This window comes from Chinchilla lanigera, unplaced genomic scaffold (genome assembly GCF_000276665.1).
Source record: "Chinchilla lanigera isolate Chin_1 unplaced genomic scaffold, ChiLan1.0 scaffold00143, whole genome shotgun sequence".
NCBI classification, from domain to species: Eukaryota; Metazoa; Chordata; class Mammalia; order Rodentia; family Chinchillidae; genus Chinchilla; species Chinchilla lanigera.
In genome coordinates, this window is record NW_004955544.1 from 1,825,163 (window position 1) to 1,839,006 (window position 13,844).

A 13,844-nucleotide genomic window follows, 5' to 3' on the forward strand; every position below is an offset into this window, starting at 1 on the left:
AGAGAGAGAGAGAGAGAGAGAGAGAGAGAGAGAGAGAGAAATGCAAAAAACAGATGCAAGTTACCATATGGTTTTGGGATAATATTTTGGGATAAATGAATAAATGAATTACAGAGGTACTCTAAATTCATCAGTGGAGCATTTCTCAGATTTCTTCTACACTAACTCTAAATCTCTTGTTACAAATTCTAGGTTTGGGGTTGATTTATAATCGCACTTTTTCTTGTTCTAAATAGTTGTATGAGTTTCTTTGTTGTCCTTTAATTTTCAGCTTTTCTTAAGTTTTGAAGATAAAAGAGTGCTCCCAATTCAGCAATAGACTAAAGTCTCCAGTCTAGGAGCAAACTGAGATCTGCAAAGGAATGTCCCTGCAATGGGACAGATTTTTCACAAGGTACTAGGGGGTCAGGGAGAAGAACACTGTCTTAGCCTGGAGCATCAGGGAAGTGATACTGCTGCAGGGTGCTGAAGGTTTGTATTCCATAACTTTTACATATGTTGCCACATCCTGCTTCATTCTGAAGTGAACTAAGCAGTCTACAAAGAGCTTCCACATTTGTTTATCCCCTTGGAATGTTCTTCAAACATGAAGTCTCCTTTTAGCTTGAGGAGCTACATATTTGAATCTTTTTCATCGCTTGTAACAGAAGTTTTATTTCTTGACCTGCAGTGCTTGAGTGCACTGATTCGTCTGCTCAAGCAATTAGAAAATCAAGTCTGGTAGCATCAGGAGCCTGCACTGTGAAATCACAGGGGTATAGGAACTGCACTCTAGCTCTGTTGCTATGACAACAAGTGAGTCTGCTTTTTTGCATCTAGGATAGGCCATAGTGAGGGAGGAAAGAAGAAATGAAGAAAGGAAGGAAGAAAGGAAGGAAAGAAGGAAGGAAGGAAGGAAGGAAGAAAGGAAAGAAGGAAGGAAGGAAGGAAAAAAGAAAAGAAAGAAAAGAAAAGAAAAGAAAAGAAAAGAAAAGAAAAGAAAAGAAAAGAAAAGAAAAGACTGAACACCATGGGGCCTTCTAGGGACTTTCATGCAACATCCAGTGGCTGCCACAGTGTCAGTATCATGTGGCCTATAATATGTGACTAATCAAAACAGCATTTTATTATGTTCACACAAGAAGCATTCTCCCTAATTAGTTTTGCTCTAGAGAAATTTTGTCACAGAAGCAGGCATTTCCACACAAGAACTTCTCTCAGTGTTTTCCCCTGTGTTTAACAGTGTCTTGGAAGGGGCACCCACAGACAAATTTTTCTCTGAGAGTCCATGTGACATTGGCTTTAGGAGCACTTTTGAGGTATGTGGAGTACAAGGGGCAAATCTCCACTGATGGAGCTCTACTGCTACAAAACCAGATCTACCAGAGGGGCTGTTTCAGTCTCTCTCCTAGCGTTTACACTATCGGCCATCTGGATAATTCTCCAGTAAGACCCCATTCTTTGAAGTTCTCAGTGGGAGGTACAGATGTGGGAGACGATTTGCTCTCCCCATAGAACATTTAGTAATGGCTGGAGATGGTTGTCACAACTGGAGGTTTATACAAATGGCCAGGCTGGGCTGTAAACATGTTACAATGCTCGGAATGGATCTCACTCCATAACAATATCCAACCCCAAAAGTCCATAGTGCCGAGGCTGAGAAACCCTGTTTGGACCATGATTTTTCATGTTTTGGAATGACTGGCATTCAGGAAGTAATAGCACAGTCAACCTATGACGCTGCTGCTACCAAGTGGACTTCTCTGGGGTCAGATTTCTGTGATTTCTCAGGGGCTGTCACACCTTGGAAGAATGTGCATTCCAGACAGTTCACAGTATCTGCACAGCGGAGGGTTCATCTTGAAGCTAAAATGACTCAGAAGCCTAAAGGGCTAGGGCACTCCGTTTCAGAAAGAAATTCCTTCTCCTTGCATTATAGTAGTTTTTTTGAATTTCATGAAAGTACCAGAGCATATTTAAATGACATTTGCTGTATTTAGTTTGAGCCCTACCTGTTACCAGACTGCACACCAGTGAGCTGCTTTAAAAATCAAGCAAATGGGGCTGGGATTTAGCTCAGTGGCAAAAGCACTTGCCTGGCAAGCACAAGGTCGTGAGTTCGGTTCCTGATACCGGAGAAAAACCAAAAAAAAAAAAAAAAATCAAGCAAATGAACAAACAACAACAACAGAATTTCACCTATCATATCAACCAGGGGTCAAACACACAAGAGATAGCAAAAGAACACACACACACACACACGCACACACACGCACACACACGCACACACACATGCACTGTGTTCCAGGAAGAGAATTTCAACCACAAATTACTTCTCAAACTCCATGTAGATATCAACTACATAGCACCTTACATTTTATTATTCTAGAAAGGTCTCTCATAAAGAGAAAAACAAACTGCCTTGTCGTTGGTATCTGGGGGCAAATCCCATGAGCACACACCGCTGTAGAATGTGCTCACTCATCAGACATTGCTGTCACGGTGAATATCTCACCTGTCACAAGAAAATGCTGTCGTACCTGTGTACGTGTCTGTGAGTGATTTCCAGTAGCACTGGGAAACTTGGCAGCCTGCCATTTTCTTTGAGCCCAGGTTTTCCTGACATGTTGGTCCACGTGTGTTTACTCACAGATCTGCTCAGACGCAAGTCACCCTGGAGTCCTTCCGAGTCCCTGGACTTTCACCTGTGCATTCACTGAGCCTTTCTTACCACATCTCCTGCAGGGTGCCACACCCCATGTTAAAGGTTGCAAGTGGACAAGTCAGGAAGTTGAGGCCCCTGCTTTCAGGAGAACTCAATCGGGAGAGGAAGGTACATGTGCAAAGTGAATGATCAAGTTCCATCCGTGAAAAGGCATGGCTCCAGGCTGTTTAGTCCAAGGAGAGAGGGATGCAGTGGCTTGTGGGTGTGCAAGGAAGCTTCACCAGAAGAGGGTGACTTGAGAGCTCACTCACAAAAGCCTAGTGCAGATGTACCCACTGGGGAAGAAAGAGCCGCGCTGCAGGCATGACAAGCATTGAGTACCATCGCTTTTTGCAGGCAGTTGCAGGCAATGCCCAGCAGCTGCCACAGTGTCAGTATTACGTGGCTGATGAGATGTGACTAATCAAAACATCATTTTAGAAAGACATTTTTGGCAACGGAGAGGATAAATAGATTGGGGTTTGGGGAAGTGGAGCAGGAAGGCCAAGAGACTATTGATGATGGCAAAAAGGAAGTGAGAGAATTGAGAGAGATTTCTGACGTAGGTTCCCATTGGCCTTAGTGCTTTTTTGGGATGAGTGGTCGTGGTAACTTCTCTGCCGGCAGTAACAAAGGAAGAGTCCTGGAGAATCTGGTTTATTATAACTTTCTAAGCATCTTGTTCCCAGCCGTCACAGATAAGCCACAGAAATGAAGTGAAAATAACTTGCCACTAGCCCCCAATCCTAAACCAAATGGTTATGCATAGGATTCTAGAAGCATCACTGATACCTGGCTCAGAAAATTGGGTAAAGGTGAAGCATTTCAGGGAATCAGGAACAATATCCTAAGAAAGTGATATGGGTAATTTTTGATATCTCTCATGGTAAGCTTGATGTACTCATAAAATTCCCATCTGGAGGTATCCATGGAGGTTCTTGGTAGGAGCTTAGGAGAGAGGACTCAGATGAGGATGCTTACTTGGTAGGAATTAAAATCTAGGCGAATGGTTCTTGGCCCTAAGTATATTGCCTATGGAGACTTTGTCACTCCTGATGCTGAGGTTGGCCTCTGACCCATCATATCCGACGCAGATATGAGCAGCAGGAGTTCTTAGCAGTTATGCTAGTTTCTCTACGAGAGAGGCAATAACTTCAAGTAGTACAGGTTTAAGTAGGGAGTTAAAAAAGGATGTGGCACGCAGGCTAAGAGTTGGAGGTTGTGGAAGAGGGAGGAGCACACTGGATTGATGAGTCCTGCCAGAATAACAACTTGCGATTTGTGTCCAGCATCCATATTTGTATAATGTCTTTACCCAGTGTACTTCCATCCAACTTGAGGGAGAAAGACGTGGTCAGATGTTGATGAGATTAGACTTGGCTAACTCACAGCTAGGAGAGAAGGGAAGGACAAGAAGGGTTTGTGCAACTGACCTTGGAACCCAAGCTGGATAGCAGGCATGGAAATTAAGTGGGACCCGATACTATGGAAGACAGAGAGGAGGAAACATTGGAAGCTGTGCTCAAAGACTAGAATATTTGAATCTGAGATTCCAAAATGGCACAATGAAGGTTGATTGCTGAGAGAGGATGGGAGAATTTGCGCAGAAATGAAAGCTGTTCTGATTTAGATGGAAGGCATAAGTGTGGAGAAACAATTGTTCAGTTTTGTGATGTTTCTTTTTCTGCAAGTCTACTTGGTCTTTTCCAGTTTCCTTAACAAGAGCTATCTTACTGGGATTTCAAATTTTTTCTAAGCACAGCTATAGTCTATACAGTAGATTATTATATTTACATCATTTAAAATGCCATAGGAAATGAAAAACCCTCATCCTTGCATCAAGAAATATTCACATCTGCCAAACTCTTTATATTAACTAAAAATTTTTAGCAAATTTCATTATTTTAAGCTAATGCTTTGCATGGTCAGTGTCCTTTAGAAACAAGTGTCTTGATAAATCTGTGTGTGTTTGCTTATTGTCTGCTTGCATATTTTATTACTAAGTCTGCAGAAATATTCTGTCTTTAAAATTATGATTTATATACACATATACTACTGAGGAAAAGTACCCACTGGGATGCAGTCCAGGGGTCTACAAACTGCTTCAGTAAAGAACCAAAGATTAGATATTTTCAGCTTTGTAGACCAGACAGGGTGTCACAACTACTCAACTCTGCTTTTGTAGGCTGAAAGTGGATAGACATACATGAATAAATTGTGGGTGTGTTCCAATAAAACTTTATTTACAAAGCAGGCAATGGGATAGATTTAACCCAAGGGGAGTAGTTTTTCAACCCATAGCATAAGATAATATATGATGCGAGTGGGCTGTTTAATATTTGTGGGCAAATCTCTAAGCTTATTTGTTAATTGATTTGACTTTTCAATTTTGGCTTTAAGATTATTTATATCGTAGGTTGTTATAGATCCATAAAAATAAAGTAATTTGAAAATGGTGATGACATATGGAAGGTTCTAACTACAGATGGGTTTATATAAACATAATGGATCATACTAGTCTGACATAGACAGAAATGGAGCTTGTCATTTTAACTTAGTCACTTGAAGATCTATGTACCTCCTCTTTTGTCTTGCAGAATGGAGAGTATGATACTGATACGTCATTTTCTTCACCCAACAAATCCACAGGCACCACTGAAAGTGAAATTTAGTATTTATTGGACCAATGCCTATATTCTCAATGGTTTATGGAAATTCAATGTACTCTAGGAAAGCTAACATTGGATTGAAAATCTGTTCCCAGGTTTTTGATACTTCTCATTAATAAGCATCATTTTATGGAAAAATAGGGCGTGATTAAAAAAAACCTCTGCAGGATGTCAAGACTCAATGTTGTTCATATGATTTAGAAGACAGACTGAAGTGGGAGGATACTTGTCCACAAATAAAGCAGATACTCCTTAAAATGTCCATAAGAATTATGTGGTTTTGATGTCCCTGTAAGGTATTTACGTATTTATGACTAAGGCCTATTCGATATTTACTATTAATGTTGCCACTCTGTGAGGTGGTTTGAAGTTTCAATCACAGCTCAGAGAGTTTATTTCATCTTTGGAGTTAAATGTGGGTACGTTGGTAGGACAGGAATGGAATGGAATGTCAACTTTCTGCCAACAACTTTTCTGGCTGCAAGAAAATTTTTCATTCTTTTTTGCTTTTCAATGTGAGTCACATAGGGAATTTATCTGAGGAAGGCACCAAAAGAAGTGAAAAGTAATTAAGGAGAAAAAATACTGCTCTTTACATCTATGTTGGTCTGTATTATAAAGTGAGTACCATATAGCATCACTAGTTACCTTTTCTTTTGTTCTAAAGCATAACTTTTAAATTTTTCACTTGGAATCTAACCAGATGGGATGGAACTTATTCAGATCCCATTCTGAAAGAACGTACCAGAGGTCATAATCTGCTTCCCTCACTCCAGACTTGGGAAATTCTCATCAGAGCAGTCCTTTGGTTTGACTCCAGGGATAATGTCTGATGGTCTCCTTCTATTCCAGATTGTAGAACAACTAATCTGAAATCTTTCACCTCAGGGTGAACTCAATTAGACTTACAGTTGGTTTAGAAATGTAACTTGGGCATATATAATAACAAGAGCCTCATGCTAACTTCTGTTCCCTCTGTGTGTAGCTACTAGGACCCTGACCAGCGTGATGTGAAAGTTAACTTTGCTCAACTTATGAAGCTATATCTCCTTTCTGCACCACTCATCCGGCATAAATCCCTTGCCACTGTATTTTAGAAAGAGCATGGCCCATCCTACTGTTGCTTTAGTTTCTGCTGGCTCTAGTTCAGAGTTTCTAAACTCAGCACTGCTGATGTTCAGGCCTGGGTGATTCTTTGTTGCATGGGCTGGTCAGTACACTGTAGGATGTTTAACAGTATCCTTAGGCTCTACCCACTAGATGCCACCCTGTATCATGATAAAATGTCTCCAGACATTGCCCAACGACCCTGAGAGACTGAAGCACCCCAATTGAAACCACTGTTCTAATTACATATTGCACACCCTGAGGTTTGGTAGCATTTAACTGATGTTTTAAAAACAACTTTGGTTATATTCATATACTTTCAGTCTCTATGCAAGTTTGATCTCAGCTTTATATTGAGTGTCAGAAGGAAGAAACTAGGTGTGTAGGGTCTACACTTCTACTTTTGCATAGAACAATTCAGTTCTTTTCATCAAGATGTAATTATTAATTAGCACAGCCCTGAAAAGTGTTCCAGGAAAAGTGACAATTATCTGGCCCCCTCTGGCTTTGGAGAATGCAGAAGAGTTTTAAAGGGTCCTACACTCCCAAAAAAGCTCTTTTCCTCTGCAGAAATTTTTGATTCCCTGCCTTCCTGGTGTAATAATAGCCTGGAAATTTAACCCTATCATGGCCATATGGACTACATGCTCAAATACTGAGGCTTAACTCATAAGAGCTTCAATCTGTGTCCCAAGCAGGCAAAGTGAGCTGAGACAATGAGGAAAAGAACAGTTCTTTTAAAAGAATGTTCTTCTCCTAATAACAACAGATTCTAAAGTTCAAAGGAAGGAGTTACTGTGGAGTTTGTAATGGCTTTTTATATTTGCTTTTACAATCACAGTATTACTGGGCTCAGGCTTCCTGCTTGGAAAAGTGCTTTACAATGCTTCAGACAGAAGAGAACAATTTTAGAACAGACGAGGCTGTAAGACAAGAGACTTAAAGAAACCAGGAATAATTTGAAAAACAATCATTCCTTTGGTATTAAGAATAGGAAAAAACTAGTTCCCTGTCTCATTAAATCCTGTCACATGTTGAAAAGACTGCTCATTAACACCTTGAGTGGACATGTGCATTGTGTTGTTCTCTGGCTTGTACCTTCGCTAAAATGTGCGTACAAAAACCCCCCAGGTAGTAATATACACTTGAACCTGTAATAAGATTCAGCCTCCCACTTAGAAATGTGAAGACAAGATGCTCACCCACAGGAAAAGCAAGATAGCAACGTGGGACCACCCCATTCATAAGTTGGCAATCATTTGCTCATCTACACACAACTCAGTAACCAACTCGTATTTGATTTTTAAGGTGACATGTAAGTTCATCGAATCTATTTGTGAACTTGGGCATACAAGCTCAATTTTTCCCCACCATTTGTTTATTTTGCCAGCGCCCTCCAGCAACCTTTCTCTGCTCTTTAACTCAGATAATGCCCTGGTTTTGAGGGCCAGAGTTGAAGATCCCTGACAAAAGCAGGTAAGGACAACTGGCGGCATCCACTAATAATAGTGCCTTGCCCCAGGCTTTTTCCCACCTCAGTGTGATTTCTTTGTCCCTAGGTTGACATGGCCAAAAGTCATAATGGATATCGCCTCTAAAACTTGAATAAAGTTTGTCTTCATTTTCAATTGGATCTCAGAAACTTTTCCAGGTTTTCCTTGATTTGTGGTCACTCTTGCTTCTTGACCAGGAAATCCAGGTTGGCAAATATACTGTATTTCCGAGTGGGTATCTGCCTAGTGCTGTCCAGTGAAACGACCAGTCCCACAAGTTGTCATTAGCCAAAAGTAGTAACGCCTGGTAAACTAAGGCAGCCAGACTATGGAGAATATAAAGGAAGTAGCTGTTGTAAGATGGTTGAACAGGATTACACTTTGGAAAGTATACTTCATCCTCTCAGATTATATAGAATACTGTCACAGGGAGTCATGACTTAGGAGTATATGCGCTCAGTTGTACAAAATTGCAAAGGGCTGCAATCAGGAAATGTAAGCCTCTCTACCCTGCCTTGTAAGGAAGTGCATTCTATGATCACCTGAGCCTCAAGCAGAAGTGTACTCCGAATATACAAAATCAACATCCCTCAGTGTGCTGGAGGGCTAGACAATGCCAAACAGGCAGAAGAACATTAGTAATTTTTTGAGTTGCCAAAATTGAGAGTATTAGTATCTTAGAACTGCATGCCTATTAACAGTGTACCATATCCTGCGCTCTGAATATACACCTCAGTGATTCAATTCTTGAACTGTCTTTTTGATCCAAAACATAGTATTGTTTTGCCCAAAGAAGATGTCCTTTACCCTCTTTAATATCAACATTTTAGAAAGTTAAACTTATCAGTACCTGTTTGCAGTACATAATGATTGCATTCGTTGTGGAGAATTCGTCCATGTACATAACATACCTCAAGTTTTCCCTCTTCCTTCCCTTCCCCCCACTATTATGTCGGTATCAAATTCATTTATTTATTTTGAAAGAACTCATAAAATTAATTATCATACATAGAGATTTAAAACTAGACTAATAGGCCAAAACACATACAAAACACATAAGACAATTATACTAAGTCAAGGAACACTTGTAGATACATTATCCATACTGGATTACAATAGCTTCTTTTCTCTTTCTTCCATTTTACCTGTTATCTGTCTCTGATTTCACACTTTATATATTGAATTTTTCATATAAGAAAAACCATGAGATATTTAAGCTCATGTGTCTGATTTCTTCATTTAATATTATGATCCCAAGATGCATCAATTTTCCTACAGATGTCTTAAGTTTATCCTTCTCTTGGGGACAGTAGAGTCCACTGTGTGTTAATACCACATTTTCTTTTTCCATTCATCTTTTGATGGACATACAGGCTACTTTCAAGATTTAGCTATTGTGAATTATCCTGCTATGAGCACATATAAGCATACATCACTGTAGTATGATGTCTTTAATACTTTAGGTAATATTGCAATTAACATCACAAAGGAGTTAAAAGGTAAACATATAATGAAACAAGATGAGTTTTTCATTATTTATTAGATAGCATACTTGGTTGTTGAGAACAGAACTGGAATAGGAATGTCTTAACAATGCAGGTGATAATTTTTTTCTCACACATAATACAATTAAAATGATTAGGTTGGTATAGCAGCTCTACATTGTTGTATGTATCTTAGATTTGCTTTAGTCTATCGTTTTTGGTGACAACTTTCACATTTTTGGCTCCAACTTTCACATTTTTGGCTGTCTTAATCTAGCAAGATGGCTGCTGTATCTCCAGTCATCGTGCCTGGATGTCAGACTAGAAGAAGAAGAAAACTCAAAAGGATGTCCTTGGTATGACAGCTTCCACTCAATAATTTCTTAGAATTCCTCAATCCAACACGTGGCTTCCTGTATGTAATTTTTTTGATCAGGTATTATGGCCACCTACTCCAGTATTATCAATAAATAACAGGAGAATGGATATTAGGTAGACAGTCAACAAGCTCTTTTATAAAACTTAACTTTTCCTAACATGCAAAAGTCAAAAGCACATAAACATGAACCAACAGTGGGTAAATCATGTACTGTGGGCTTAAACTGTTTTTGGTAAATGAAGATTCATTGGGACATAGCGATCCATTCATCCATGCATGGTTCGTGACTGTTTTGTGCTATCGTGCAGAGTGGAGTAGTTGTGACAGAGCTTTTATGTAGGCTCACAAAGCCTAATACAATCGATTTGGCCCTTTATATAAAAAGCAACCTCTTTTCTTGATAGGAAAAAGTGAAAAAATGAGAGCAAAAGACTTGAGTATACACTTTAGACACAGGATATCCGAAGACACATAAAGGTATGAACAGCTGCTCCAAGTCATTAGTCACCAGGGAGCTGCCTGTTACATCACAGTGTGATGCCACTACTTGTCCATCAGAATGACAGCAATGAGAAAAGAGGGAGAGAACTGACAGTATCAACTATCCCATGAAAGTGCGAGCATGTGAGCTTACTGCTGCTGGCAATGTTGGGTGGTACAAAGACTTTGGAAAACCACTGGTAAGTATCGTCTGAGGCAGAGCATGTGGACTCTGTGTGACGGAGCAGCTCCACTCTCTCATAGCTACCCAACAGAAATACCTACATATGTTCACGGGAAGGCATGCACTAGAATATTCATCCACACGCTGTCCATTAATAATCCCAAGCTAGTGACACCCCAAGGGTCTAGCAACAGTTCCAGGAAAGAGTGGTATTTTATTCATACAGTGGAATGCTTCTCAGCAATGAATGTGAAGCATCACTACATGCCACGATGTGCAGTACTGAGAAAAGAAGCCAGGTCAAAAAGATTGATCTACAGCTCTGAAACAGGCCAACAAGTCTCTGGTGTTGGAAGTTAGGACATGGTGACTTTTAGAGGGTTAAGGTTGGAAGGGGATGTTTTGTGCTCTCGGTGGTCATTATACAAGGTGAGCACTTTGCAAAATGCACTGAGGCGTGTGCTGGGGGATTCAGTGCTTTCCTGTATCTATATTATACTCCAAAAAAGAGTTTCAAAAAAGAAAGGAATACACATCTCTTTACGAATGAAAACCTAGCATCACTGCTTGCAGTCAGTTTTCTACTAAAAATGTTGCTATGATCTGCACCTCATAAAATATCTGCACTAGTTTACACAACAGCCCTGCCCCTTGTTTGAGACTATGTTTGGAATCTAGTCTCAGCCACAAAGGGAATACATTTTATTTCCAGCTTTCTGCATTAGACTACATCAACCTGGACAGCGACGGCATGCCTGACTAGATGATTTCAGCTTCAAGTTGCCCATGGCAAGCTTAAGAAGATAGTGTTTCAGTTGTGGTGGATGAAGCCACCAAGCAGGCTGTGTGCCTCGGGCTCTTCTATCAAAGGGGAAGCCACTGAGGGTGTCAAGCACAGCTCAAGGTAGAATTTACGGACCCTAAGACAGAAATTAGGAGGGATTTTTTTCTTTCTATTTCTGTTTAGTCTTGACTTGGAGAAATTGTAAAGAGACGCTGGAGATGGAGGGAGTTGTTTGTATGCAAAGTGTTATCTGCCTCAATTGCGCTCTTGAATTTTGGCTGTCTGCCCAGTCTTATGTGGGAGGCTGGATAGAATGTGTGCACATCTCCAAAAAATCACTTTTACATTTTACAAAAAAGCTTCAAGTGTTATTCCTCCCAAGGGAGGAATTGAGAGAGTTTTTTTTCAGAAGGTCAGAAGAAATAGCCAGGTCTTTTAAGAGTCACTCAAATTTTTGGCTGACGTACTGACTTAAATTTATCCCCTCCCATGGATGCAAATGAGAGATTATAAAAAGAAAAAACTTAAATGCTAAAAGTGTATAAAAAGGATGTAATAATCCAATAATTATGGTAATTGATGTCCATCCTTTAAAAAAATGACACTGCTACAACTTAAATAAGTTAAGTTTAATTAACTCTAACTATCTAGATAGTCAATTCAAAATTTTGATTTATATATACCAAACATACTATTTTTGTTTGATTATCTTCCTAAAATCTTTCAATATCTATTGTTAGTACAACTTTGCAGTACATAATGATTACATTCATGGCAGGGAATTGATATGTGTATTTAACACATTTTAATTCACTTCTTTCTCCCCTCCCTCCATCCCCTTGTATTTTTCCAGCGTCAGATTCATTTATTGATTTTATAAAACCTTATAAAGTTAGTTATCATATACACAGATTGTAAAAAATCATTCACTCATAGATGTAACATCATTTTGTGTATTTTACTGAAACTGAATATATATATTATTATGTACATATCTGTATGTATGTATATAGTACATATATTCAAAAGCACATGTGTGGACACTCATGAGGTTTCTAAAATTACCATCCTTCAAAGGGGGAAAACACTGAACCAACTGGCAAGTGATGAGAAATTACAGGAGTTGAGTATTTATAAGATTCTCAGATGATTTAGAGGATCTTGATGCAACCTCCCAGGTCTGGTGTAGCACTTCAAAAGACTACTTTTTTTTAACAAAAGAAAGCCAGGGCTACAAAGTGAGCTCATGGCCGGCCTGAACTACATAGCAAGACCCTGTCTCAAAAGGACAAAAAAAATTCAAATATTAGTTTGGGAGAAAATATAGAGAACAGTATAGCTTGCATTTTTGTAGAAATGAAGCTCTGGCAGTAGAAGGTGAAGTGACACCCATCCAGCTTCTTGGCCAGCGCTTGAGATACTGCTGCTTCTGAGAGGAGGCTCCTTCTTAGGGAAATAATTTCCTTGTTCCACTTTATTTCTCTGGTGGCCATCCCCAGCGGAGAGTGGGGTTGGGGTCAGTAGGTGTCCTGTTGGGAAAAGGATCCCATTGCCAGCTGTGGGGTTGGACTTGAAGTGGGCTTCTCAATTTTTGGGCTGGAGACTTTAAAGAACCTTGTCTTAAGAGAAGTGAATTGCTCTGCCCCTTAGGGGTCCCTCAGTGTTGCAACCCAAAGAGTTAGGTCTCAGAGTCTGATTATAGAGGTGAACAGACCTGAGTATGCCAAATTAGGATTCCCACTTATCAAAGCATCACATTCGTAGTTACCAAAAGCTTTTTGCGAAGGATTACACTTGTTTCTATGAAAAGCCAAATTAGGGAACCCTATCACCTAAAGTCTACACAGATTAATATGTGCTTGGGAAGCACCCTTGTTCTGTGAGCCACATTTCCCTCTTGGTTGTACTCAATTCCTTTGTGGGAGGCCCATGGATACATTTACTCTGTAACCAAAAATAGTGGCTCTGAGATTGGACAGCATCACCATGATTTCCTGTGGACTGTCTTTTTCTGGATTTGTGGTTTATCTTTCCTAAGGACCAAAATTTTCCTTTTGAAAGGATTTGCTTTGGAAGTACGATATCACAGTGTCCTCATGATAAAAAATGGCTAGCACCAGCAACATGCAGCACGGTGGTCAAGTCTGGGCCTGAAAGACAGTTCTTTTGCAACCATCACCAGGTCACTCCAATCACCGCCACTGCACCTGACTCCAGCCCCGATTCGTTCTAGATTTCGTGGTGCTATAACCACTCATGCTGTTGGTTTTCATTTCCTGGAATCATACTTAAAAGCAATATTTGACAAATATTCCTCAAGTAGGTGCTGCAGACCAGGCACAGGTCCAGGCTTCTGGGTAAAATGATGATGTGACAGCTGTGTTTTGGGGAAGAATGGTGTTTTGAGGAAATGAGACAAGACAAACATACTAACAGAGGTATACATAGGAAGGTATACATAGGGTCTTCTGTTGGAGGGAGGTGGGGTGGGCTAGGGAAGGTTCCTCCAGCACATTCAGAGTTATGTGAGCCAAGGAGAACTGGAAGGGGAAGGGAGGTGATGGACATCATGGGGGAAGAT

The 13,844-nt window shown here is 40.0% G+C and overlaps 1 protein-coding gene across 1 annotated transcript in view; it reads left to right on the plus strand.

The window, feature by feature from the left end:
* Positions 1-13,844, plus strand: part of Arhgap6 (Rho GTPase activating protein 6) — a 475,573-nt gene that overhangs the window by 205,421 nt on the left and 256,308 nt on the right. The gene's annotated exons all lie outside the window — the stretch shown is intronic.